The sequence below is a fragment of the Lactuca serriola genome, chromosome 5, assembly GCF_051521515.1.
Source record: "Lactuca serriola cultivar US96UC23 chromosome 5, Lser_US96UC23_V15, whole genome shotgun sequence".
Classification (NCBI taxonomy): Eukaryota; Viridiplantae; Streptophyta; class Magnoliopsida; order Asterales; family Asteraceae; genus Lactuca; species Lactuca serriola.
Genome location: NC_136412.1, coordinates 214,315,672 through 214,321,182, shown reverse-complemented (window position 1 = coordinate 214,321,182; position 5,511 = coordinate 214,315,672).

The window sequence follows — 5,511 nt, the reverse complement described above, 5'->3', positions numbered from 1 at the left end:
CCCGTAAGGTTTCTGATGTTGTGTCTTGACTCTCGCACAAGTCACACACTCGACCACATACTTTGCAACATCAAGCTTCATCGTCGGCCACCAGTAGTAGGGTTTCAGGTCCCTATACATTTTAGTGCTACCCGGATGAATTGAGTACATGGTTTTGTGAGCTTCTTCCATCAGAAGATCCCTAATTCCTCCTGACTTAGGTACCCAAATACGATCTTGGAATACCTTCAGTCCATGACCGTTAGTACCAAACACCAACGTTTTACCCAAACGTTCCTCCTTTCGGTCATTTTTCTCAGAAGCTTCCTCTTGAGCTTTCTTTATACTTTCCACAATGGTCGAGACAACTTCAATTCTCAATGCTCTTGGCCTTTTCCTTTCAAGATTGACTTTCCGACTGAGAGCATCAGCAACAACATTAGCTTTACCGGGGTGGTAAAGTATCTCGCAGTCGTAGTCTTTAAGTAATTCTAGCCAGCGTCGTTGCCTCATATTCAATTCTTTCTGATTAAAGAGGTATTGGAGACTCTTATGATCAGTGAAAAGTTTGCACTTCGTGCCATAGAGGTAATGCCTCCATATTTTCAGAGCGAAAACTACCGCTGCCAACTCCAAATCATGAGTCGGGTAATTCTTTTCATGCTCTTTCAGCTGTCGAGACGCATATGCTATCACCTTTTCTCTTTGGGTCAAAACACAACCCAATCCAACACCAGACGCATCGCTATAAACAGCGAAGTCTTCAACTCCATCGGGTAGAGAAAGTATCGGTGCCTCGCATAGCTTCTTCTTTAACTTCTCGAATGCTTCTTTATGCTTCTCACTCCAAGCATAAGTAGCTCCTTTGTGGGTTAAAGCTGTCAATGGAGTAGCAATCGAAGAAAAACCTTGGATAAACCTTCGGTAATATCCGGCTAATCCTAAAAAGCTTCGAATCTCCGTGGGACTTTTCGGTTGTTCCCACTTCATCACAGCCTCAATCTTCGCTGGATCAACCATTATACCTTCTTGGTTGACCACATGACCCAAGAATTGGACTTCACGAATCCAAAAATCGCATTTGGAGAACTTTGCATAAAGCTTCCCCTTCTTCAAAACTTCTAACACTTCTCGCAAGTGTCTGCCATGCTCCTCCTGGCTTTTCGAGTAGATCAGAATGTCGTCTATAAACACTATCACGGATTTATCAAGGAAAGGATTACAAACCCTATTCATCAAATCCATGAACGCTGCCGGAGCATTGGTTAGTCCAAACGACATAACCAAGAACTCGTAGTGTCCATATCTAGTTCTGAATGCAGTCTTCTCGATATCTTGCTCTCTTACTTTCAGCTGATGATATCCTGACCTAAGATCGATCTTCGAGAAATAGCTCGAACCTTGCAATTGATCAAACAGGTCATCAATCCTCGGCAACGGATATCTATTCTTTATTGTTGCCTTATTCAGCTCTCTGTAATCGATGCACATTCTCAGGCTTCCATCTTTCTTCTTTACAAATAACACCGGAGCTCCCCAGGGCGATGAACTAGGTCTAATGAAACCTTTGTCCAATAACTCCTGAAGTTGCATCATCAGCTCCTTCATCTCCGTCGGTGCTAATCGATAAGGTGCTTTTGCTATTGGCGTGGTTCCTGGTAACAAGTCTATTCTGAACTCCACTTGTCTATCAGGTGGCAATCCAGGAAGATCTTCGGGAAATACTTCCGGATAATCACACACCACTGGAATACTCTGCATCACCTTCTTTTCTTTCTTAGCATCAATCACGAATGCTAAATATGATGTACATCCCTTGGTCAAACACTTTCTGGCTTTCATTAGAGAAATGAATCCAGAATTTACTCTGCGTTTGTCCCCATACACCATAAACGAATCTTTACCAGGCGGGTTTACTTTAACTATCTTCTTCTTGCACAAAATTTCGGCATCATTGGCGCTAAGCCAATCCATTCCCAACACGATGTCGAAACCATTTAGTTCGATAAGAAATAATTCCTCGTGAAACTTATTCCCATTCAGATCAATTAAGATGCTTTTCATACGATGGCTAACAGGTACAAACTTGCCACTAGCTACTTCGACTAATAAAGCATCATCTAGTCTATCAATAGGCAAAGCTAGCTTTCTACCAAACTCATGCGAAATAAAGGAGTAGTTGGCTCCAGAATCAAACAATATATGAGCAGGTAATTCGTTTACGAGAAAGGTACCTGAAGCGACATCAGCTTCATCTTTCGCAGCCTCAAGTGTCATCTGGAAGGCTCTCGCCTTCGGTTTTGGTGGAATGTTGGGCCTAGCTGCCTCCTTCTTCTTCGGACAGTCTTTCAAAATATGCCCCTCTTCATTGCAACCAAAACACATCCTTTTGTTGTTCGGACATTCATTGGCAAAATGTCCAACCTTTCCACACTTGTAGCAGGTCACATCCTCGCTACATTTCCCAAAGTGCTTTTTCTTACACTTATCACACCACTTTGCTTCGCCTCCTTTTCCTCTAAACTTTTTCGAATCAGATTTCGAAAATTTGCTCTTCTTACTGGAACCAGATGTTCCCTCAAACTTCCTTTTCTCACCAACCTCAAACTTGATGGTGGTTCTCCCCTTGATCATGTTCTCCACAGACTTGGCAGCCCAGATAGCTACCTCTAGAGTAAGTGCCTGACGCACTGGCACCTCATACTCCCATGGAAGTCCCTTCGCATACCGATCCACCTTTGTCAGCTCGTCTGGAACGATACGCAAGGCAAACTCCATCTTATCGGTGAAGTTATTGGTGTACTCATCAACTGACATGCTTCCTTTCGTCAATGTCAAAAACTTATTCTCCAACTCCAACAGATTTTGAGCCGAGCAGAACTTGCGCTTGAACTGCACCAAGAATTCTGCCCATGTCAATTGCAGTGGCTCATTAGGGCTTAAGGTCTTCCCTAGAGTGTTCCACCAACGAACGGCTCCACCTCGGAATTGACGCACGGCATAGATAGTTTGCAACTTACCTCTGCAGCCACACGTCATGAAGGCTAGCTCCATTTCGGAGATCCAATCCATAACCCCAATCGGATCCTCCTTTCCATTGAAGGTCGATGGTTTGCAAGTCAAAAAGTCCTTGTACTTGCATCCCATTCCATCATTCCTTCCATCATGGTTATCTTGCCTAACTATCGGTGGGTTGGCTGGACCAACAGACCCACTGAAGTTTCCACCTTCCGAGTGCCCTTCATTCAGTTCAGGCTCTTCCACACGAATCGACAGTTCTTCACGATTTTGTTGAAGCAGCCGTCTAGTTTCATCCATCTGACGATCCAACATCGTCTGAATCATCAATTGCACACCAGCCATGGTTATTGGCTCAGGTGCTGCTGCTACGACAGGTATTGGCTCAATCACTGGTGGTTGATTCCTGTTTTCGTCAGCATTTCCAACTCCACTTCTTGTTCTCACCATTTTGATCTACACACCAAATAAGGTGAAATTAGATCCTCAATCATGATGGATATTCAAATCATCCTTATCACTCCGAAACGTTTACATGCTAGTTCTAATATCGTAGACGTACGCTTAGAATCCTACACACATAAGGTTTCTAGATCCGGTCGGCAACAGACCATAGATCCAAACAAATAATATCATATATGGCAACATATAACATTTAGCACATAAAACATTTTAGGCAACTTTCCTAAAATAAACTAGTGCTCGTGTCTAAAACATAACAGACACGCATCTCAAAACTTCACTTAGCATTCTAAGTTTAAGTCTAGAAATCCTACAAATTCCTAGTTCGCTTAAACTAATGCTCTGATACCAACTGTGACATCCCCAAAATCTCGGCCAGAAAAGACCGATTTTCATTTATGCTTTTAAATATTTTCAGAGTAAATCCTTTTGATTTGAAAGAGTTGCGGAATTTGTTCCCAAAAACAAAACATGATAAAACATTGTTTACCGAAGCATTTCATAAAAGAAATGTATTTTCATTATAATCAAAACTCGGGGTGTCATGTTCCGATACAGACCAATAAGCATAAACGAATACATTACAAGTCATATAACAAATATAAACATATGCAGACTTGTAAACAAAACAACTTGATGGTTCATCCATCTCATGCCCTTCCGCCACTACCTGTAATACAATTTAAAACTAAGTGGGTCAGGCTTGGGAGCCTGGTGAGCATATAGGGTTTTCAACCCACAATAAATATCATATTTAATTTTCACCAACCAACAATAACCCAATTACCCATTCCCGTTATTCTCACTTTAATGTCCCTAAAACAACTAACATAAGGGACCTAGTCTAAGAATATTTCATCGGGGCGACAACACATGCTTCGGGGGTACCTCAGCAATATAAGTCAAATAAGGCAACCATGAGGGGGATGGAGTACAGCGAATGAACACCCAAGTTCATTAACACCTACAGGTGGCGAACCTGCTAATGTTTCCACAAGACTGTCTAGAATAGCCAGTGGTCGTCATCTACACTCCGCTAGATGACTCAATCAAACAACAACGAGGCCTCTCATCTGTTTATTACACACCAACTGTCTACCCATGTTCTACCCAACATATTAGTAGATAAAAATATACATTTGTATACATAGTTTAAAGAAAACCTGTATAGCATGCTTTAATCAACACATATATCACATAACAGATGAGGCACACACACACACATAACACATATCTCATAAAGAAATAAGCAGATCTATAAGATAGAAGAGAGTGAATACACATTCACACATAACACAACCAAATATATACACATAGCACGTATTTTTATATATAATAATTCGTATTATTGTATTTGGAAAGAAAATAACTACACACTCACACTTATAAACAACAATACTCTTAATACACTCGAACCAAACTCGTATTATTATTGTGTTTATGAAAGGTAGTATACACTCACTTGATCAGAAGATGATCGGACAGCACTACGGCTTATAGAAGTAGTAATCCACAGCAGATCTGGAAGATCTTCACAAAAATCGAACTTCTCGCGGGCAGAGCTTCGACTCGGGAACCGCACTTCTCGGGATCTTCGGGATCTCGGGACTTGCTTCGGGACTAGAGTATGATACCGGGGCTTCGGGGTATTTATGGCACGCAAAACGATGCAAAACGGGAGAGAGAAGAGAAGAAATTGGCAATTGGGTCGGCTGCCTTCGGTTCCTATTTAAGGAGGCTGGAGCCTCGGAGTACGCGGGGCGTACTGCGTTACGCGGGGCGTACTGCCCAAAACGTCATTGCTTACGTATCCGAAGTGCTCGAGTGCGAGTGTCGACATCCCTCGGAGTACGCGGGGCGTACCTCGGATCAGATCGGTGACTCCTTCGGATAATGCTTCCGAATTTTGATTTAAATTTAAATACAAAATGATTTATAAACTTCGGAAATTCATAACTTCTTCATACGAACTCCGTTTTCGACGTTCTTTATATCCACGCGAAGGTGAGACTACGCTCTACAACTTTCGTTTAGACTCCATCGGCTAATTTC